Source organism: Symphalangus syndactylus, chromosome 12 (assembly GCF_028878055.3).
Source record: "Symphalangus syndactylus isolate Jambi chromosome 12, NHGRI_mSymSyn1-v2.1_pri, whole genome shotgun sequence".
Taxonomy (NCBI): Eukaryota; Metazoa; Chordata; class Mammalia; order Primates; family Hylobatidae; genus Symphalangus; species Symphalangus syndactylus.
In genome coordinates this window covers 106,089,533-106,113,731 of record NC_072441.2, presented here as the reverse complement: position 1 = coordinate 106,113,731, position 24,199 = coordinate 106,089,533, and positions in this window count along the sequence as shown.

Genomic DNA, 24,199 nt, shown 5'->3' with positions numbered 1-24,199 from the left:
GTAGAAAATGCAACTGGACATTCGTAGCGCTAAGTGGGTAATAGTGGAAAAAAGAATATGTTCAAATATAAACTACACAGAAGCATTGTATGAAACTTCTTTCTGTTCTGTGCATTCAACTAACAGAGTTGAACCTTACTTTTGATTGAGCCGTTCAGAAACACTCTTTCTGTAGAAACTGCAATTGGACATTCTGAGCGCTAGGAGGCCTATATTGAGAAAAAGAATGTCTACAAATAAAAACTACACAGAAGAATTGTGTGAAACTTCTTTCTGTTCTGTTTGTTCAACTAAAAGAGTTGAACCTTAGTTTTGATTGAGCCGTTCTGAAACACTCTTTCTGTAGAAAATGCAAGTGGAGATTCGGAGCGCTAAGAGGGTAATAGTGGAAAAAGGAATGTCTCCAAATATAAACTACACAGAATCATTCTGTGAAACTTCTTTCTGATCTGTGCATTCAGCTAACAGAGTTAAACCATACTTTTGATTGAGCAGATCTGAACACTCTTTCTGTAGAAAATGCAACTGGACATTTGGAGCGCTAAGAGAGTAGTAGTGGAAAAAGGAATATATTCAAATATAAACTACATAGAAGCATTCTGTGAAACATCTTTCTGATCTGAGCATTCAGCTAACAGAGTTAAACCATACTTTTGATTGAGCAGTTTTGAAACACTCTGTCTGTAGAAAATGCAACTGGACATTCGTAGCGCTAAGTGGGTAATAGTGGAAAAAAGAATATGTTCAAATATAAACTACACAGAAGCATTGTATGAAACTTCTTTCTGTTCTGTGCATTCAACTAACAGAGTTGAACCTTACTTTTGATTGAGCCTTTCTGAAACACTCTTTCTGTAGAAACTGCAATTGGACATTCTGAGCGCTAAGAGGCCTCTATTGGGAAAAATAATATCTTCAAATAAAAACTACACAGAAGCATTGTGTGAAACTTATTTCTGATATGTTCATTAAGCTAACAGAGTTAAACCATACTTTTGATTGCGCAGTTCTGAACACTCTTTCTGTAGAAAATGCAAGTGGACATTCGGAGCGCTAAGAGGGTAACAGTGGAAAAAGGAATATATTCAAATATAAACTACACAGTAGCATTCAGTGAAAATTCTTTCTGTTCTGTGCATTCAACTAACAGAGTTGAACCTTACTTTTGATTGAGCCGTTCTGAAACACTCTTTCTGTAGAAACTGCAATTGGACATGCTAAGCGCTAAGAGGCCTACATTGGGGAAAAGAATATCTTCAAATAAAAAGTACACAGATGCATTCTGTGAAACTTATTTCTGATCTGCAAATTCAGTTAACAGAGATAAAACATATTTTTGATTGAGCAGTTATGAAACACTCTTTTTGTAGAAAATGCAAGTGGAGATTCGGAGCGCTAAGAGGGTAATAGTGGAAAAAGGAATGTCTTCAAATATAAACTACACAGAATCATTCGGTGAAACTTCTTTCTGATCTGTGCATTCAGCTAACAGAGTTAAACCATACTTTTGATTGAGCAGATCTGAACACTCTTTCTGTAGAAAATGCAACTGGACATTTGGAGCGCTAAGAGCGTAGTAGTGGAAAAAGGAATATATTCAAATATAAACTACACAGAAGCATTCTGTGAAACTTCTTTCTGATCTGAGCATTCAGCTAACAGAGTTAAACCATACTGTTGATTGAGCAGTTTTTAAACACTCTGTCTGTAGGAAATGCAACTGGACATTCGTAGCGCTAAGTGGGTAATAGTGGAAAAAAGAATATGTTCAAATATAAACTACACAGAAGCATTGTATGAAACTTCTTTCTGTTCTGTGCATTCAACTAACAGAGTTGAACCTTACTTTTGATTGAGCCGTTTGAAACACTCTTTCTGTAGAAACTGCAATTGGACATTCTGAGCGCTAGGAGGCCTATATTGGGAAAAAGAATGTCTACAAATAAAAACTACACAGAAGAATTGTGTGAAACTTCTTTCTGTTCTGTTTGTTCAACTAAAAGTGTTGAACCTTAGTTTTGATTGAGCCGTTCTGAAACACTCTTTCTGTAGAAAATGCAAGTGGAGATTCGGAGCGCTAAGAGGGTAATAGTGGAAAAAGGAATGTCTCCAAATATAAACTACACAGAATCATTCTGTGAAACTTCTTTCTGATCTGTGCATTCAGCTAACAGAGTTAAACCATACTTTTGATTTAGCAGATCTGAACACTCTTTCTGTAGAAAATGCAACTGGACATTTGGAGCGCTAAGAGAGTTGTAGTGGAAAAAGGAATATATTCAAATATAAACTACACAGAAGCATTCTGTGAAACTTCTTTCTGATCTGAGCATTCAGCTAACAGAGTTAAACCATACTTTTGATTGAGCAGTTTTGAAACACTCTGTCTGTAGAAAATGCAACTGGACATTCGTAGCGCTAAGTGGGTAATAGTGGAAAAAAGAATATGTTCAAATATAAACTACACAGAAGCATTGTATGAAACTTCTTTCTGTTCTGTGCATTCAACTAACAGAGTTGAACCTTACTTTTGATTGAGCCTTTCTGAAACACTCTTTCTGTAGAAACTGCAATTGGACATTCTGAGCGCTAAGAGGCCTCTATTGGGAAAAATAATATCTTCAAATAAAAACTACACAGAAGCATTGTGTGAAACTTATTTCTGATATGTTCATTAAGCTAACAGAGTTAAACCATACTTATGATTGCGCAGTTCTGAACACTCCTTCTGTAGAAAATGCAAGTGGAGATTCGGAGCGCGAAGAGGGTAATAGTGGAAAAAGGAATATATTCAAATATAAACTACACAGTACCATTCTGTGAAAATTCTTTCTGTTCTGTGCATTCAAGTAACAGAGTTGAACCTTACTTTTGATTGAGCCGTTCTGAAACACTCTTTCTGTAGAAACTGCAATTGGACATGCTAAGCGCTAAGAGGCCTACATTGGGGAAAAGAATATCTTCAAATAAAAACTACACAGATGCATTCTGTGAAACTTATTTCTGATCTGCAAATTCAGTTAACAGAGATAAAACATATTTTTGATTGAGCAGTTATGAAACACTCTTTTTGTAGAAAATGCAAGTGGAGATTCGGAGCGCTAAGAGGGTAATAGTGGAAAAAGAAATGATTTCTAATATAAACTACACAGAATCATTCGGTGAAACTTCCTTCTGATCTGTGCATTCAGCTAACAGAGTTAAACCATACTTTTGATTGAGCAGATCTGAACACTCTTTCTGTAGAAAATGCAACTGGACATTTGGAGCGCTAAGAGCGTAGTAGTGGAAAAAGGAATATATTCAAATATAAACTACACAGAAGCATTCTGTGAAACTTCTTTCTGATCTGAGCATTCAGCTAACAGAGTTAAACCATACTTTTGATTGAGCAGTTTTGAAACACTCTGTCTGTAGAAAATGCAACGGGACATTCGTAGCGCTAAGTGGGTAATAGTGGAAAAAAGAATATGTTCAAATATAAACTACACAGAAGCATTGTATGAAACTTCTTTCTGTTCTGTGCATTCAACTAACAGAGTTGAACCTTACTTTTGATTGAGCCGTTCTGAAACACTCTTTCTGTAGAAACTGCAATTGGACATTCTGAGCGCTAGGAGGCCTATATTGGGAAAAAGAATGTCTACAAATAAAAACTACACAGAAGAATTGTGTGAAACTTCTTTCTGTTCTGTTTGTTCAACTAAAAGAGTTGAACCATAGTTTTGATTGAGCCGTTCTGAAACACTCTTTCTGTAGAAAATGCAAGTGGAGATTCGGAGCGCTAAGAGGGTAATAGTGGAAAAAGGAATGTCTCCAAATATAAACTACACAGAATCATTCTGTGAAACATCTTTCTGATCTGTGCATTCAGCTAACAGAGTTAAACCATACTTTTGATTGAGCAGATCTGAACACTCTTTCTGTAGAAAATGCAACTGGACATTTGGAGCGCTAAGAGCGTAGTAGTGGAAAAAGGAATATATTCAAATATAAACTACACAGAAGCATTGTATGAAACTTCTTTCTGTTCTGTGCATTCAACTAACAGAGTTGAACCTTACTTTTGTTTGAGCCGTTCTGAAACACTCTTTCTGTAGAAACTGCAATTGGACATTCTGAGCGCTAGGAGGCCTATATTGAGAAAAAGAATGTCTACAAATAAAAACTACACAGAAGAATTGTGTGAAACTTCTTTCTGTTCTGTTTGTTCAACTAAAAGAGTTGAACCTTAGTTTTGATTGAGCCGTTCTGAAACACTCTTTCTGTAGAAAATGCAAGTGGAGATTCGGAGCGCTATGAGGGTAATAGTGGAAAAAGGAATGTCTCCAAATATAAACTACACAGAATCATTCTGTGAAACTTCTTTCTGATCTGTGCATTCAGCTAACAGAGTTAAACCATACTTTTGATTGAGCAGATCTGAACACTCTTTCTGTAGAAAATGCAACTGGACATTTGGAGCGCTAAGAGAGTAGTAGTGGAAAAAGGAATATATTCAAATATAAACTACATAGAAGCATTCTGTGAAACTTCTTTCTGATCTGAGCATTCAGCTAACAGAGTTAAACCATACTTTTGATTGAGCAGTTTTGAAACACTCTGTCTGTAGAAAATGCAACTGGACATTCGTAGCGCTAAGTGGGTAATAGTGGAAAAAAGAATATGTTCAAATATAAACTACACAGAAGCATTGTATGAAACTTCTTTCTGTTCTGTGCATTCAACTAACAGAGTTGAACCTTACTTTTGATTGAGCCTTTCTGAAACACTCTTTCTGTAGAAACTGCAATTGGACATTCTGAGCGCTAAGAGGCCTCTATTGGGAAAAATAATATCTTCAAATAAAAACTACACAGAAGCATTGTGTGAAACTTATTTCTGATATGTTCATTAAGCTAACAGAGTTAAACCATACTTTTGATTGCGCAGTTCTGAACACTCTTTCTGTAGAAAATGCAAGTGGACATTCGGAGCGCTAAGAGGGTAACAGTGGAAAAAGGAATATATTCAAATATAAACTACACAGTAGCATTCAGTGAAAATTCTTTCTGTTCTGTGCATTCAACTAACAGAGTTGAACCTTACTTTTGATTGAGCCGTTCTGAAACACTCTTTCTGTAGAAACTGCAATTGGACATGCTAAGCGCTAAGAGGCCTACATTGGGGAAAAGAATATCTTCAAATAAAAACTACACAGATGCATTCTGTGAAACTTATTTCTGATCTGCAAATTCAGTTAACAGAGATAAAACATATTTTTGATTGAGCAGTTATGAAACACTCTTTTTGTAGAAAATGCAAGTGGAGATTCGGAGCGCTAAGAGGGTAATAGTGGAAAAAGGAATGTCTTCAAATATAAACTACACAGAATCATTCGGTGAAACTTCTTTCTGATCTGTGCATTCAGCTAACAGAGTTAAACCATACTTTTGATTGAGCAGATCTGAACAATCTTTCTGTAGAAAATGCAACTGGACATTTGGAGCGCTAAGAGCGTAGTAGTGGAAAAAGGAATATATTCAAATATAAACTACACAGAAGCATTCTGTGAAACTTCTTTCTGATCTGAGCATTCAGCTAACAGAGTTACACCATACTGTTGATTGAGCAGTTTTTAAACACTCTGTCTGTAGGAAATGCAACTGGACATTCGTAGCGCTAAGTGGGTAATAGTGGAAAAAAGAATATGTTCAAATATAAACTACACAGAAGCATTGTATGAAACTTCTTTCTGTTCTGTGCATTCAACTAACAGAGTTGAACCTTACTTTTGATTGAGCCATTCTGAAACACTCTTTCTGTAGAAACTGCAATTGGACATTCTGAGTGCTATGAGGCCTATATTGAGAAAAAGAATGTCTACAAATAAAAACTACACAGAAGAATTGTGTGAAACTTCTTTCTGTTCTGTTTGTTCAACTAAAAGATTTGAACCTTAGTTTTGATTGAGCCGTTCTGAAACACTCTTTCTGTAGAAAATGCAAGTGGAGATTCGGAGCGCTAAGAGGGTAATAGTGGAAAAAGGAATGTCTCCAAATATAAACTACACAGAATCATTCTGTGAAACTTCTTTCTGATCTGTGCATTCAGCTAACAGAGTTAAACCATACTTTTGATTTAGCAGATCTGAACACTCTTTCTGTAGAAAATGCAACTGGACATTTGGAGCGCTAAGAGAGTTGTAGTGGAAAAAGGAATATATTCAAATATAAACTACACAGAAGCATTCTGTGAAACTTCTTTCTGATCTGAGCATTCAGCTAACAGAGTTAAACCATACTTTTGATTGAGCAGTTTTGAAACACTCTGTCTGTAGAAAATGCAACTGGACATTCGTAGCGCTAAGTGGGTAATAGTGGAAAAAAGAATATGTTCAAATATAAACTACACAGAAGCATTGTATGAAACTTCTTTCTGTTCTGTGCATTCAACTAACAGAGTTGAACCTTACTTTTGATTGAGCCGTTCTGAAACACTCTTTCTGTAGAAACTGCAATTGGACATTCTGAGCGCTAAGAGGCCTCTATTGGGAAAAATTATATCTTCAAATAAAAACTACACAGAAGCATTGTGTGAAACTTATTTCTGATATGTTCATTAAGCTAACAGAGTTAAACCATACTTATGATTGCGCAGTTCTGAACACTCCTTCTGTAGAAAATGCAAGTGGAGATTCGGAGCGCGAAGAGGGTAGTAGTGGAAAAAGGAATATATTCAAATATAAACTACACAGTACCATTCTGTGAAAATTCTTTCTGTTCTGTGCATTCAACTAACAGAGTTGAACCTTACTTTTGATTGAGCCGTTCTGAAACACTCTTTCTGTAGAAACTGCAATTGGACATGCTAAGCGCTAAGAGGCCTACATTGGGGAAAAGAATATCTTCAAATAAAAACTACACAGATGCATTCTGTGAAACTTATTTCTGATCTGCAAATTCAGTTAACAGAGATAAAACATATTTTTGATTGAGCAGTTATGAAACACTCTTTTTGTAGAAAATGCAAGTGGAGATTCGGAGCGCTAAGAGGGTAATAGTGGAAAAAGAAATGATTTCTAATATAAACTACACAGAATCATTCGGTGAAACTTCCTTCTGATCTGTGCATTCAGCTAACAGAGTTAAACCATACTTTTGATTGAGCAGATCTGAACACTCTTTCTGTAGAAAATGCAACTGGACATTTGGAGCGCTAAGAGCGTAGTATTGGAAAAAGTAATATATTCAAATATAAACTACACAGAAGCATTCTGTGAAACTTCTTTCTGATCTGAGCATTCAGCTAACAGAGTTAAACCATACTTTTGATTGAGCAGTTTTGAAACACTCTGTCTGTAGAAAATGCAACTGGACATTCGTAGCGCTAAGAGGGTAATAGTGGAAAAAAGAATATGTTCAAATATAAACTACACAGAAGCATTGTATGAAACTTCTTTCTGTTCTGTGCATTCAACTAACAGAGTTGAACCTTACTTTTGATTGAGCCGTTTGAAACACTCTTTCTGTAGAAACTGCAATTGGACATTCTGAGCGCTAGGAGGCCTATATTGGGAAAAAGAATGTCTACAAATAAAAACTACACAGAAGAATTGTGTGAAACTTCTTTCTGTTCTGTTTGTTCAACTAAAAGAGTTGAACCTTAGTTTTGATTGAGCCGTTCTGAAACACACTTTCTGTAGAAAATGCAAGTGGAGATTCGGAGCGCTAAGAGGGTAATAGTGGAAAAAGGAATGTCTCCAAATATAAACTACACAGAATCATTCTGTGAAACTTCTTTCTGATCTGTGCATTCAGCTAACAGAGTTAAACCATACTTTTGATTTAGCAGATCTGAACACTCTTTCTGTAGAAAATGCAACTGGACATTTGGAGCGCTAAGAGAGTTGTAGTGGAAAAAGGAATATATTCAAATATAAACTACACAGAAGCATTCTGTGAAACTTCTTTCTGATCTGAGCATTCAGCTAACAGAGTTAAACCATACTTTTGATTGAGCAGTTTTGAAACACTCTGTCTGTAGAAAATGCAACTGGACATTCGTAGCGCTAAGTGGGTAATAGTGGAAAAAAGAATATGTTCAAATATAAACTACACAGAAGCATTGTATGAAACTTCTTTCTGTTCTGTGCATTCAACTAACAGAGTTGAACCTTACTTTTGATTGAGCCGTTCTGAAACACTCTTTCTGTAGAAACTGCAATTGGACATTCTGAGCGCTAAGAGGGCTCTATTGGGAAAAATAATGTCTTCAAATAAAAACTACACAGAAGCATTGTGTGAAACTTATTTCTGATATGTTCATTAAGCTAACAGAGTTAAACCATACTTTTGATTGCGCAGTTCTGAACACTCTTTCTGTAGAAAATGCAAGTGGACATTCGGAGCGCTAAGAGGGTAATAGTGGAAAAAGGAATATATTCAAATATAAACTACACAGTAGCATTCTGTGAAAATTCTTTCTGTTCTGTGCATTCAACTAACAGAGTTGAACCTTACTTTTGATTGAGCCGTTCTGAAACACTCTTTCTGTAGAAACTGCAATTGGACATGCTAAGCGCTAAGAGGCCTACATTGGGAAAAAGAATATCTTCAAATAAAAACTACACAGATGCATTCTGTGAAACTTATTTCTGATCTGTAAATTCAGTTAACAGAGATAAAACATATTTTTGATTGAGCAGTTATGAAACACTCTTTTTGTAGAAAATGCAAGTGGAGATTCGGAGCGCTAAGAGGGTAATAGTGGAAAAAGGAATGTCTTCAAATATAAACTACACAGAATCATTCGGTGAAACTTCCTTCTCATCTGTGCATTCAGCTAACAGAATTAAACCATACTTTTGATTGAGCAGATCTGAACACTCTTTCTGTAGAAAATGCAACTGGACATTTGGAGCGCTAAGAGCGTAGTAGTGGAAAAAGGAATATATTCAAATATAAACTACACAGAAGCATTCTGTGAAACTTCTTTCTGATCTGAGCATTCAGCTAACAGAGTTAAACCATACTTTTGATTGAGCAGTTTTGAAACACTCTGTCTGTAGAAAATGCAACGGGACATTCGTAGCGCTAAGTGGGTAATAGTGGAAAAAAGAATATGTTCAAATATAAACTACACAGAAGCATTGTATGAAACTTCTTTCTGTTCTGTGCATTCAACTAACAGAGTTGAACCTTACTTTTGATTGAGCCGTTCTGAAACACTCTTTCTGTAGAAACTGCAATTGGACATTCTGAGCGCTAGGAGGCCTATATTGGGAAAAAGAATGTCTACAAATAAAAACTACACAGAAGAATTGTGTGAAACTTCTTTCTGTTCTGTTTGTTCAACTAAAAGAGTTGAACCATAGTTTTGATTGAGCCGTTCTGAAACACTCTTTCTGTAGAAAATGCAAGTGGAGATTCGGAGCGCTAAGAGGGTAATAGTGGAAAAAGGAATGTCTCCAAATATAAACTACACAGAATCATTCTGTGAAACTTCTTTCTGATCTGTGCATTCAGCTAACAGAGTTAAACCATACTTTTGATTGAGCAGATCTGAACACTCTTTCTGTAGAAAATGCAACTGGACATTTGGAGCGCTAAGAGCGTAGTAGTGGAAAAAGGAATATATTCAAATATAAACTACACAGAAGCATTCTGTGAAACTTCTTTCTGATCTGAGCATTCAGCTAACAGAGTTAAACCATACTTTTGATTGAGCAGTTTTGAAACACTCTGTCTGTAGAAAATGCAACTGGACATTCGTAGCGCTAAGTGGGTAATAGTGGATAAAAGAATATGTTCAAATATAAACTACACAGAAGCATTGTATGAAACTTCTTTCTGTTCTGTGCATTCAACTAACAGAGTTGAACCTTACTTTTGATTGAGCCTTTCTGAAACACTCTTTCTGTAGAAACTGCAATTGGACATTCTGAGCGCTAAGAGGCCTCTATTGGGAAAAATAATATCTTCAAATAAAAACTACACAGAAGCATTGTGTGAAACTTATTTCTGATATGTTCATTAAGCTAACAGAGTTAAACCATACTTTTGATTGCGCAGTTCTGAACACTCTTTCTGTAGAAAATGCAAGTGGACATTCGGAGCGCTAAGAGGGTAATAGTGGAAAAAGGAATATATTCAAATATAAACTACACAGTAGCATTCTGTGAAAATTCTTTCTGTTCTGTGCATTCAACTAACAGAGTTGAACCTTACTTTTGATTGAGCCGTTCTGAAACACTCTTTCTGTAGAAACTGCAATTGGACATGCTAAGCGCTAAGAGGCCTACATTGGGAAAAAGAATATCTTCAAATAAAAACTACACAGATGCATTCTGTGAAACATATTTCTGATCTGTAAATTCAGTTAACAGAGATAAAACCTATTTTTGATTGAGCAGTTACGAAACACTCTTTTTGTAGAAAATGCAAGTGGAGATTCGGAGCGCTAAGAGGGTAATAGTGGAAAAAGGAATGTCTTCAAATATAAACTACACAGAATCATTCGGTGAAACTTCTTTCTGATCTGTGCATTCAGCTAACAGAGTTAAACCATACTTTTGATTGAGCAGATCTTAACACTCTTTCTGTAGAAAATGCAACTGGACATTTGGAGCGCTAAGAGCGTAGTAGTGGAAAAAGGAATATATTCAAATATAAACTACACAGAAGCATTCTGTGAAACTTTTTTCTGATCTGAGCATTCAGCTAACAGAGTTAAACCATACTTTTGATTGAGCAGTTTTGAAACTCTCTGTCTGTAGAAAATGCAACTGGACATTCGTAGCGCTAAGTGGGTAATAGTGGAAAAAAGAATATGTTCAAATATAAACTACACAGAAGCATTGTATGAAACTTCTTTCTGTTCTGTGCATTCAACTAACAGAGTTGAACCTTACTTTTGATTGAGCCGTTCAGAAACACTCTTTCTGTAGAAACTGCAATTGGACATTCTGAGCGCTAGGAGGCCTATATTGAGAAAAAGAATGTCTACAAATAAAAACTACACAGAAGAATTGTGTGAAACTTCTTTCTGTTCTGTTTGTTCAACTAAAAGAGTTGAACCTTAGTTTTGATTGAGCCGTTCTGAAACACTCTTTCTGTAGAAAATGCAAGTGGAGATTCGGAGCGCTAAGAGGGTAATAGTGGAAAAAGGAATGTCTCCAAATATAAACTACACAGAATCATTCTGTGAAACTTCTTTCTGATCTGTGCATTCAGCTAACAGAGTTAAACCATACTTTTGATTGAGCAGATCTGAACACTCTTTCTGTAGAAAATGCAACTGGACATTTGGAGCGCTAAGAGAGTAGTAGTGGAAAAAGGAATATATTCAAATATAAACTACATAGAAGCATTCTGTGAAACATCTTTCTGATCTGAGCATTCAGCTAACAGAGTTAAACCATACTTTTGATTGAGCAGTTTTGAAACACTCTGTCTGTAGAAAATGCAACTGGACATTCGTAGCGCTAAGTGGGTAATAGTGGAAAAAAGAATATGTTCAAATATAAACTACACAGAAGCATTGTATGAAACTTCTTTCTGTTCTGTGCATTCAACTAACAGAGTTGAACCTTACTTTTGATTGAGCCTTTCTGAAACACTCTTTCTGTAGAAACTGCAATTGGACATTCTGAGCGCTAAGAGGCCTCTATTGGGAAAAATAATATCTTCAAATAAAAACTACACAGAAGCATTGTGTGAAACTTATTTCTGATATGTTCATTAAGCTAACAGAGTTAAACCATACTTTTGATTGCGCAGTTCTGAACACTCTTTCTGTAGAAAATGCAAGTGGACATTCGGAGCGCTAAGAGGGTAACAGTGGAAAAAGGAATATATTCAAATATAAACTACACAGTAGCATTCAGTGAAAATTCTTTCTGTTCTGTGCATTCAACTAACAGAGTTGAACCTTACTTTTGATTGAGCCGTTCTGAAACACTCTTTCTGTAGAAACTGCAATTGGACATGCTAAGCGCTAAGAGGCCTACATTGGGGAAAAGAATATCTTCAAATAAAAAGTACACAGATGCATTCTGTGAAACTTATTTCTGATCTGCAAATTCAGTTAACAGAGATAAAACATATTTTTGATTGAGCAGTTATGAAACACCCTTTTGGAAGAAAATGCAAGTGGAGATTCGGAGCGCTAAGAGGGTAATAGTGGAAAAAGGAATGTCTTCAAATATAAACTACACAGAATCATTCGGTGAAACTTCTTTCTGATCTGTGCATTCAGCTAACAGAGTTAAACCATACTTTTGATTGAGCAGATCTGAACACTCTTTCTGTAGAAAATGCAACTGGACATTTGGAGCGCTAAGAGCGTAGTAGTGGAAAAAGGAATATATTCAAATATAAACTACACAGAAGCATTCTGTGAAACTTCTTTCTGATCTGAGCATTCAGCTAACAGAGTTAAACCATACTGTTGATTGAGCAGTTTTTAAACACTCTGTCTGTAGGAAATGCAACTGGACATTCGTAGCGCTAAGTGGGTAATAGTGGAAAAAAGAATATGTTCAAATATAAACTACACAGAAGCATTGTATGAAACTTCTTTCTGTTCTGTGCATTCAACTAACAGAGTTGAACCTTACTTTTGATTGAGCCATTCTGAAACACTCTTTCTGTAGAAACTGCAATTGGACATTCTGAGTGCTATGAGGCCTATATTGAGAAAAAGAATGTCTACAAATAAAAACTACACAGAAGAATTGTGTGAAACTTCTTTCTGTTCTGTTTGTTCAACTAAAAGATTTGAACCTTAGTTTTGATTGAGCCGTTCTGAAACACTCTTTCTGTAGAAAATGCAAGTGGAGATTCGGAGCGCTAAGAGGGTAATAGTGGAAAAAGGAATGTCTCCAAATATAAACTACACAGAATCATTCTGTGAAACTTCTTTCTGATCTGTGCATTCAGCTAACAGAGTTAAACCATACTTTTGATTTAGCAGATCTGAACACTCTTTCTGTAGAAAATGCAACTGGACATTTGGAGCGCTAAGAGAGTTGTAGTGGAAAAAGGAATATATTCAAATATAAACTACACAGAATCATTCTGTGAAACTTCTTTCTGATCTGAGCATTCAGCTAACAGAGTTAAACCATACTTTTGATTGAGCAGTTTTGAAACACTCTGTCTGTAGAAAATGCAACTGGACATTCGTAGCGCTAAGTGGGTAATAGTGGAAAAAAGAATATGTTCAAATATAAACTACACAGAAGCATTGTATGAAACTTCTTTCTGTTCTGTGCATTCAACTAACAGAGTTGAACCTTACTTTTGATTGAGCCGTTCTGAAACACTCTTTCTGTAGAAACTGCAATTGGACATTCTGAGCGCTAAGAGGCCTCTATTGGGAAAAATTATATCTTCAAATAAAAACTACACAGAAGCATTGTGTGAAACTTATTTCTGATATGTTCATTAAGCTAACAGAGTTAAACCATACTTATGATTGCGCAGTTCTGAACACTCCTTCTGTAGAAAATGCAAGTGGAGATTCGGAGCGCGAAGAGGGTAGTAGTGGAAAAAGGAATATATTCAAATATAAACTACACAGTACCATTCTGTGAAAATTCTTTCTGTTCTGTGCATTCAACTAACAGAGTTGAACCTTACTTTTGATTGAGCCGTTCTGAAACACTCTTTCTGTAGAAACTGCAATTGGACATGCTAAGCGCTAAGAGGCCTACATTGAGGAAAAGAATATCTTCAAATAAAAACTACACAGATGCATTCTGTGAAACTTATTTCTGATCTGCAAATTCAGTTAACAGAGATAAAACATATTTTTGATTGAGCAGTTATGAAACACTCTTTTTGTAGAAAATGCAAGTGGAGATTCGGAGCGCTAAGAGGGTAATAGTGGAAAAAGAAATGATTTCTAATATAAACTACACAGAATCATTCGGTGAAACTTCCTTCTGATCTGTGCATTCAGCTAACAGAGTTAAACCATACTTTTGATTGAGCAGATCTGAACACTCTTTCTGTAGAAAATGCAACTGGACATTTGGAGCGCTAAGAGCGTAGTATTGGAAAAAGTAATATATTCAAATATAAACTACACAGAAGCATTCTGTGAAACTTCTTTCTGATCTGAGCATTCAGCTAACAGAGTTAAACCATACTTTTGATTGAGCAGTTTTGAAACACTCTGTCTGTAGAAAATGCAACTGGACATTCGTAGCGCTAAGTGGGTAATAGTGGAAAAAAGAATATGTTCAAATATAAACTACACAGAAGCATTGTATGAAACTTCTTTCTGTTCTGTGCATTCAACTAACAGAGTTGAACCTTACTTTTGATTGAGCCGTTTGAAACACTCTTTCTGTAGAAACTGCAATTGGACATTCTGAGCGCTAGGAGGCCTATATTGGGAAAAAGAATGTCTACAAATAAAAACTACACAGAAGAATTGTGTGAAACTTCTTTCTGTTCTGTTTGTTCAACTAAAAGTGTTGAACCTTAGTTTTGATTGAGCCGTTCTGAAACACTCTTTCTGTAGAAAATGCAAGTGGAGATTCGGAGCGCTAAGAGGGTAATAGTGGAAAAAGGAATGTCTCCAAATATAAACTACACAGAATCATTCTGTGAAACTTCTTTCTGATCTGTGCATTCAGCTAACAGAGTTAAACCATACTTTTGATTTAGCAGATCTGAACACTCTTTCTGTAGAAAATGCAACTGGACATTTGGAGCGCTAAGAGAGTTGTAGTGGAAAAAGGAATATATTCAAATATAAACTACACAGAAGCATTCTGTGAAACTTCTTTCTGATCTGAGCATTCAGCTAACAGAGTTAAACCATACTTTTGATTGAGCAGTTTTGAAACACTCTGTCTGTAGAAAATGCAACTGGACATTCGTAGCGCTAAGTGGGTAATAGTGGAAAAAAGAATATGTTCAAATATAAACTACACAGAAGCATTGTATGAAACTTCTTTCTGTTCTGTGCATTCAACTAACAGAGTTGAACCTTACTTTTGATTGAGCCTTTCTGAAACACTCTTTCTGTAGAAACTGCAATTGGACATTCTGAGCGCTAAGAGGCCTCTATTGGGAAAAATAATATCTTCAAATAAAAACTACACAGAAGCATTGTGTGAAACTTATTTCTGATATGTTCATTAAGCTAACAGAGTTAAACCATACTTATGATTGCGCAGTTCTGAACACTCCTTCTGTAGAAAATGCAAGTGGAGATTCGGAGCGCGAAGAGGGTAATAGTGGAAAAAGGAATATATTCAAATATAAACTACACAGTACCATTCTGTGAAAATTCTTTCTGTTCTGTGCATTCAAGTAACAGAGTTGAACCTTACTTTTGATTGAGCCGTTCTGAAACACTCTTTCTGTAGAAACTGCAATTGGACATGCTAAGCGCTAAGAGGCCTACATTGGGGAAAAGAATATCTTCAAATAAAAACTACACAGATGCATTCTGTGAAACTTATTTCTGATCTGCAAATTCAGTTAACAGAGATAAAACATATTTTTGATTGAGCAGTTATGAAACACTCTTTTTGTAGAAAATGCAAGTGGAGATTCGGAGCGCTAAGAGGGTAATAGTGGAAAAAGAAATGATTTCTAATATAAACTACACAGAATCATTCGGTGAAACTTCCTTCTGATCTGTGCATTCAGCTAACAGAGTTAAACCATACTTTTGATTGAGCAGATCTGAACACTCTTTCTGTAGAAAATGCAACTGGACATTTGGAGCGCTAAGAGCGTAGTAGTGGAAAAAGGAATATATTCAAATATAAACTACACAGAAGCATTCTGTGAAACTTCTTTCTGATCTGAGCATTCAGCTAACAGAGTTAAACCATACTTTTGATTGAGCAGTTTTGAAACACTCTGTCTGTAGAAAATGCAACGGGACATTCGTAGCGCTAAGTGGGTAATAGTGGAAAAAAGAATATGTTCAAATATAAACTACACAGAAGCATTGTATGAAACTTCTTTCTGTTCTGTGCATTCAACTAACAGAGTTGAACCTTACTTTTGATTGAGCCGTTCTGAAACACTCTTTCTGTAGAAACTGCAATTGGACATTCTGAGCGCTAGGAGGCCTATATTGGGAAAAAGAATGTCTACAAATAAAAACTACACAGAAGAATTGTGTGAAACTTCTTTCTGTTCTGTTTGTTCAACTAAAAGAGTTGAACCATAGTTTTGATTGAGCCGTTCTGAAACACTCTTTCTGTAGAAAATGCAAGTGGAGATTCGGAGCGCTAAGAGGGTAATAGTGGAAAAAGGAATGTCTCCAAATATAAACTACACAGAATCATTCTGTGAAACATCTTTCTGATCTGTGCATTCAGCTAACAGAGTTAAACCATACTTTTGATTGAGCAGATCTGAACACTCTTTCTGTAGAAAATGCAACTGGACATTTGGAGCGCTAAGAGCGTAGTAGTGGAAAAAGGAATATATTCAAATATAAACTACACAGAAGCATTCTGTGAAACTTCTTTCTGATCTGAGCATTCAGCTAACAGAGTTAAACCATACTTTTGATTGAGCAGTTTTGAAACACTCTGTCTGTAGAAAATGCAACTGGACATTCGTAGCGCTAAGTGGGTAATAGTGGATAAAAGAATATGTTCAAATATAAACTACACAGAAGCATTGTATGAAACTTCTTTCTGTTCTGTGCATTCAACTAACAGAGTTGAACCTTACTTTTGATTGAGCCTTTCTGAAACACTCTTTCTGTAGAAACTGCAATTGGACATTCTGAGCGCTAAGAGGCCTCTATTGGGAAAAATAATATCTTCAAATAAAAACTACACAGAAGCATTGTGTGAAACTTATTTCTGATATGTTCATTAAGCTAACAGAGTTAAACCATACTTTTGATTGCGCAGTTCTGAACACTCTTTCTGTAGAAAATGCAAGTGGACATTCGGAGCGCTAAGAGGGTAATAGTGGAAAAAGGAATATATTCAAATATAAACTACACAGTAGCATTCTGTGAAAATTCTTTCTGTTCTGTGCATTCAACTAACAGAGTTGAACCTTACTTTTGATTGAGCCGTTCTGAAACACTCTTTCTGTAGAAACTGCAATTGGACATGCTAAGCGCTAAGAGGCCTACATTGGGAAAAAGAATATCTTCAAATAAAAACTACACAGATGCATTCTGTGAAACTTATTTCTGATCTGTAAATTCAGTTAACAGAGATAAAACCTATTTTTGATTGAGCAGTTATGAAACACTCTTTTTGTAGAAAATGCAAGTGGAGATTCGGAGCGCTAAGAGGGTAATAGTGGAAAAAGGAATGTCTTCAAATATAAACTACACAGAATCATTCGGTGAAACTTCTTTCTGATCTGTGCATTCAGCTAACAGAGTTAAACCATACTTTTGATTGAGCAGATCTGAACACTCTTTCTGTAGAAAATGCAACTGGACATTTGGAGCGCTAAGAGCGTAGTAGTGGAAAAAGGAATATATTCAAATATAAACTACACAGAAGCATTCTGTGAAACTTTTTTCTGATCTGAGCATTCAGCTAACAGAGTTAAACCATACTTTTGATTGAGCAGTTTTGAAACTCTCTGTCTGTAGAAAATGCAACTGGACATTCGTAGCGCTAAGTGGTTAATAGTGGAAAAAAGAATATGTTCAAATATAAACTACACAGAAGCATTGTATGAAACTTCTTTCTGTTCTGTGCATTCAACTAACAGAGTTGAACCTTACTTTTGTTTGAGCCGTTCTGAAACACTCTTTCTGTAGAAACTGCAATTGGACATTCTGAGCGCTAGGAGGCCTATATTGAGAAAAAGAATGTCTACAAATAAAAACTACACAGAAGAATTGTGTGAAACTTCTTTCTGTTCTGTTTGTTCAACTAAAAGAGTTGAACCTTAGTTTTGATTGAGCCGTTCTGAAACACTCTTTCTGTAGAAAATGCAAGTGGAGATTCGGAGCGCTAAGAGGGTAATAGTGGAAAAAGGAATGTCTCCAAATATAAACTACACAGAATCATTCTGTGAAACTTCTTTCTGATCTGTGCATTCAGCTAACAGAGTTAAACCATACTTTTGATTTAGCAGATCTGAACACTCTTTCTGTAGAAAATGCAACTGGACATTTGGAGCGCTAAGAGAGTTGTAGTGGAAAAAGGAATATATTCAAATATAAACTACACAGAAGCATTCTGTGAAACTTCTTTCTGATCTGAGCATTCAGCTAACAGAGTTAAACCATACTTTTGATTGAGCAGTTTGGAAACACTCTGTCTGTAGAAAATGCAACTGGACATTCGTAGCGCTAAGTGGGTAATAGTGGAAAAAAGAATATGTTCAAATATAAACTACACAGAAGCATTGTATGAAACTTCTTTCTGTTCTGTGCATTCAACTAACAGAGTTGAACCTTACTTTTGATTGAGCCGTTCTGAAACACTCTTTCTGTAGAAACTGCAATTGGACATTCTGAGCGCTAAGAGGCCTCTATTGGGAAAAATTATATCTTCAAATAAAAACTACACAGAAGCATTGTGTGAAACTTATTTCTGATATGTTCATTAAGCTAACAGAGTTAAACCATACTTATGATTGCGCAGTTCTGAACACTCCTTCTGTAGAAAATGCAAGTGGAGATTCGGAGCGCGAAGAGGGTAGTAGTGGAAAAAGGAATATATTCAAATATAAACTACACAGTACCATTCTGTGAAAATTCTTTCTGTTCTGTGCATTCAACTAACAGAGTTGAACCTTACTTTTGATTGAGCCGTTCTGAAACACTCTTTCTGTAGAAACTGCAATTGGACATGCTAAGCGCTAAGAGGCCTACATTGGGGAAAAGAATATCTTCAAATAAAAACTACACAGATGCATTCTGTGAAACTTATTTCTGATCTGCAAATTCAGTTAACAGAGATAAAACATATTTTTGATTGAGCAGTTATGAAACACTCTTTTTGTAGAAAATGCAAGTGGAGATTCGGAGCGCTAAGAGGGTAATAGTGGAAAAAGAAATGATTTCTAATATAAACTACACAGAATCATTCGGTGAAACTTCCTTCTGATCTGTGCATTCAGCTAACAGAGTTAAACCATACTTTTGATTGAGCAGATCTGAACACTCTTTCTGTAGAAAATGCAACTGGACATTTGGAGCGCTAAGAGCGTAGTATTGGAAAAAGTAATATATTCAAATATAAACTACACAGAAGCATTCTGTGAAACTTCTTTCTGATCTGAGCATTCAGCTAACAGAGTTAAACCATACTTTTGATTGAGCAGTTTTGAAACACTCTGTCTGTAGAAAATGCAACTGGACATTCGTAGCGCTAAGTGGGTAATAGTGGAAAAAAGAATATGTTCAAATATAAACTACACAGAAGCATTGTATGAAACTTCTTTCTGTTCTGTGCATTCAACTAACAGAGTTGAACCTTACTTTTGATTGAGCCGTTTGAAACACTCTTTCTGTAGAAACTGCAATTGGACATTCTGAGCGCTAGGAGGCCTATATTGGGAAAAAGAATGTCTACAAATAAAAACTACACAGAAGAATTGTGTGAAACTTCTTTCTGTTCTGTTTGTTCAACTAAAAGAGTTGAACCTTAGTTTTGATTGAGCCGTTCTGAAACACTCTTTCGGTAGAAAATGCAAGTGGAGATTCGGAGCGCTAAGAGGGTAATAGTGGAAAAAGGAATGTCTCCAAATATAAACTACACAGAATCATTCTGTGAAACTTCTTTCTGATCTGTGCATTCAGCTAACAGAGTTAAACCATACTTTTGATTTAGCAGATCTGAACACTCTTTCTGTAGAAAATGCAACTGGACATTTGGAGCGCTAAGAGAGTTGTAGTGGAAAAAGGAATATATTCAAATATAAACTACACAGAAGCATTCTGTGAAACTTCTTTCTGATCTGAGCATTCAGCTAACAGAGTTAAACCATACTTTTGATTGAGCAGTTTTGAAACACTCTGTCTGTAGAAAATGCAACTGGACATTCGTAGCGCTAAGTGGGTAATAGTGGAAAAAAGAATATGTTCAAATATAAACTACACAGAAGCATTGTATGAAACTTCTTTCTGTTCTGTGCATTCAACTAACAGAGTTGAACCTTACTTTTGATTGAGCCGTTCTGAAACACTCTTTCTGTAGAAACTGCAATTGGACATTCTGAGCGCTAAGAGGGCTCTATTGGGAAAAATAATGTCTTCAAATAAAAACTACACAGAAGCATTGTGTGAAACTTATTTCTGATATGTTCATTAAGCTAACAGAGTTAAACCATACTTTTGATTGCGCAGTTCTGAACACTCTTTCTGTAGAAAATGCAAGTGGACATTCGGAGCGCTAAGAGGGTAATAGTGGAAAAAGGAATATATTCAAATATAAACTACACAGTAGCATTCTGTGAAAATTCTTTCTGTTCTGTGCATTCAACTAACAGAGTTGAACCTTACTTTTGATTGAGCCGTTCTGAAACACTCTTTCTGTAGAAACTGCAATTGGACATGCTAAGCGCTAAGAGGCCTACATTGGGAAAAAGAATATCTTCAAATAAAAACTACACAGATGCATTCTGTGAAACTTATTTCTGATCTGTAAATTCAGTTAACAGAGATAAAACATATTTTTGATTGAGCAGTTATGAAACACTCTTTTTGTAGAAAATGCAAGTGGAGATTCGGAGCGCTAAGAGGGTAATAGTGGAAAAAGGAATGTCTTCAAATATAAACTACACAGAATCATTCGGTGAAACTTCCTTCTCATCTGTGCATTCAGCTAACAGAATTAAACCATACTTTTGATTGAGCAGATCTGAACACTCTTTCTGTAGAAAATGCAACTGGACATTTGGAGCGCTAAGAGCGTAGTAGTGGAAAAAGGAATATATTCAAATATAAACTACACAGAAGCATTCTGTGAAACTTCTTTCTGATCTGAGCATTCAGCTAACAGAGTTAAACCATACTTTTGATTGAGCAGTTTTGAAACACTCTGTCTGTAGAAAATGCAACGGGACATTCGTAGCGCTAAGTGGGTAATAGTGGAAAAAAGAATATGTTCAAATATAAACTACACAGAAGCATTGTATGAAACTTCTTTCTGTTCTGTGCATTCAACTAACAGAGTTGAACCTTACTTTTGATTGAGCCGTTCTGAAACACTCTTTCTGTAGAAACTGCAATTGGACATTCTGAGCGCTAGGAGGCCTATATTGGGAAAAAGAATGTCTACAAATAAAAACTACACAGAAGAATTGTGTGAAACTTCTTTCTGTTCTGTTTGTTCAACTAAAAGAGTTGAACCATAGTTTTGATTGAGCCGTTCTGAAACACTCTTTCTGTAGAAAATGCAAGTGGAGATTCGGAGCGCTAAGAGGGTAATAGTGGAAAAAGGAATGTCTCCAAATATAAACTACACAGAATCATTCTGTGAAACTTCTTTCTGATCTGTGCATTCAGCTAACAGAGTTAAACCATACTTTTGATTGAGCAGATCTGAACACTCTTTCTGTAGAAAATGCAACTGGACATTTGGAGCGCTAAGAGCGTAGTAGTGGAAAAAGGAATATATTCAAATATAAACTACACAGAAGCATTCTGTGAAACTTCTTTCTGATCTGAGCATTCAGCTAACAGAGTTAAACCATACTTTTGATTGAGCAGTTTTGAAACACTCTGTCTGTAGAAAATGCAACTGGACATTCGTAGCGCTAAGTGGGTAATAGTGGATAAAAGAATATGTTCAAATATAAACTACACAGAAGCATTGTATGAAACTTCTTTCTGTTCTGTGCATTCAACTAACAGAGTTGAACCTTACTTTTGATTGAGCCTTTCTGAAACACTCTTTCTGTAGAAACTGCAATTGGACATTCTGAGCGCTAAGAGGCCTCTATTGGGAAAAATAATATCTTCAAATAAAAACTACACAGAAGCATTGTGTGAAACTTATTTCTGATATGTTCATTAAGCTAACAGAGTTAAACCATACTTTTGATTGCGCAGTTCTGAACACTGTTTCTGTAGAAAATGCAAGTGGACATTCGGAGCGCTAAGAGGGTAATAGTGGAAAAAGGAATATATTCAAATATAAACTACACAGTAGCATTCTGTGAAAATTCTTTCTGTTCTGTGCATTCAACTAACAGAGTTGAACCTTACTTTTGATTGAGCCGTTCTGAAACACTCTTTCTGTAGAAACTGCAATTGGACATGCTAAGCGCTAGGAGGCCTACATTGGGAAAAAGAATATCTTCAAATAAAAACTACACAGATGCATTCTGTGAAACATATTTCTGATCTGTAAATTCAGTTAACAGAGATAAAACCTATTTTTGATTGAGCAGTTACGAAACACTCTTTTTGTAGAAAATGCAAGTGGAGATTCGGAGCGCTAAGAGGGTAATAGTGGAAAAAGGAATGTCTTCAAATATAAACTACACAGAATCATTCGGTGAAACTTCTTTCTGATCTGTGCATTCAGCTAACAGAGTTAAACCATACTTTTGATTGAGCAGATCTTAACACTCTTTCTGTAGAAAATGCAACTGGACATTTGGAGCGCTAAGAGCGTAGTAGTGGAAAAAGGAATATATTCAAATATAAACTACACAGAAGCATTCTGTGAAACTTTTTTCTGATCTGAGCATTCAGCTAACAGAGTTAAACCATACTTTTGATTGAGCAGTTTTGAAACTCTCTGTCTGTAGAAAATGCAACTGGACATTCGTAGCGCTAAGTGGGTAATAGTGGAAAAAAGAATATGTTCAAATATAAACTACACAGAAGCATTGTATGAAACTTCTTTCTGTTCTGTGCATTCAACTAACAGAGTTGAACCTTACTTTTGATTGAGCCGTTCTGAAACACTCTTTCTGTAGAAACTGCAATTGGACATTCTGAGCGCTAGGAGGCCTATATTGAGAAAAAGAATGTCTACAAATAAAAACTACACAGAAGAATTGTGTGAAACTTCTTTCTGTTCTGTTTGTTCAACTAAAAGAGTTGAACCTTAGTTTTGATTGAGCCGTTCTGAAACACTCTTTCTGTAGAAAATGCAAGTGGAGATTCGGAGCGCTAAGAGGGTAATAGTGGAAAAAGGAATGTCTCCAAATATAAACTACACAGAATCATTCTGTGAAACTTCTTTCTGATCTGTGCATTCAGCTAACAGAGTTAAACCATACTTTTGATTGAGCAGATCTGAACACTCTTTCTGTAGAAAATGCAACTGGACATTTGGAGCGCTAAGAGAGTAGTAGTGGAAAAAGGAATATATTCAAATATAAACTACATAGAAGCATTCTGTGAAACATCTTTCTGATCTGAGCATTCAGCTAACAGAGTTAAACCATACTTTTGATTGAGCAGTTTTGAAACACTCTGTCTGTAGAAAATGCAACTGGACATTCGTAGCGCTAAGTGGGTAATAGTGGAAAAAAGAATATGTTCAAATATAAACTACACAGAAGCCTTGTATGAAACTTCTTTCTGTTCTGTGCATTCAACTAACAGAGTTGAACCTTACTTTTGATTGAGCCTTTCTGAAACACTCTTTCTGTAGAAACTGCAATTGGACATTCTGAGCGCTAAGAGGCCTCTATTGGGAAAAATAATATCTTCAAATAAAAACTACACAGAAGCATTGTGTGAAACTTATTTCTGATATGTTCATTAAGCTAACAGAGTTAAACCATACTTTTGATTGCGCAGTTCTGAACACTCTTTCTGTAGAAAATGCAAGTGGACATTCGGAGCGCTAAGAGGGTAACAGTGGAAAAAGGAATATATTCAAATATAAACTACACAGTAGCATTCAGTGAAAATTCTTTCTGTTCTGTGCATTCAACTAACAGAGTTGAACCTTACTTTTGATTGAGCCGTTCTGAAACACTCTTTCTGTAGAAACTGCAATTGGACATGCTAAGCGCTAAGAGGCCTACATTGGGGAAAAGAATATCTTCAAATAAAAAGTACACAGATGCATTCTCTGAAACTTATTTCTGATCTGCAAATTCAGTTAACAGAGATAAAACATATTTTTGATTGAGCAGTTATGAAACACTCTTTTTGTAGAAAATGCAAGTGGAGATTCGGAGCGCTAAGAGGGTAATAGTGGAAAAAGGAATGTCTTCAAATATAAACTACACAGAATCATTCGGTGAAACTTCTTTCTGATCTGTGCATTCAGCTAACAGAGTTAAAC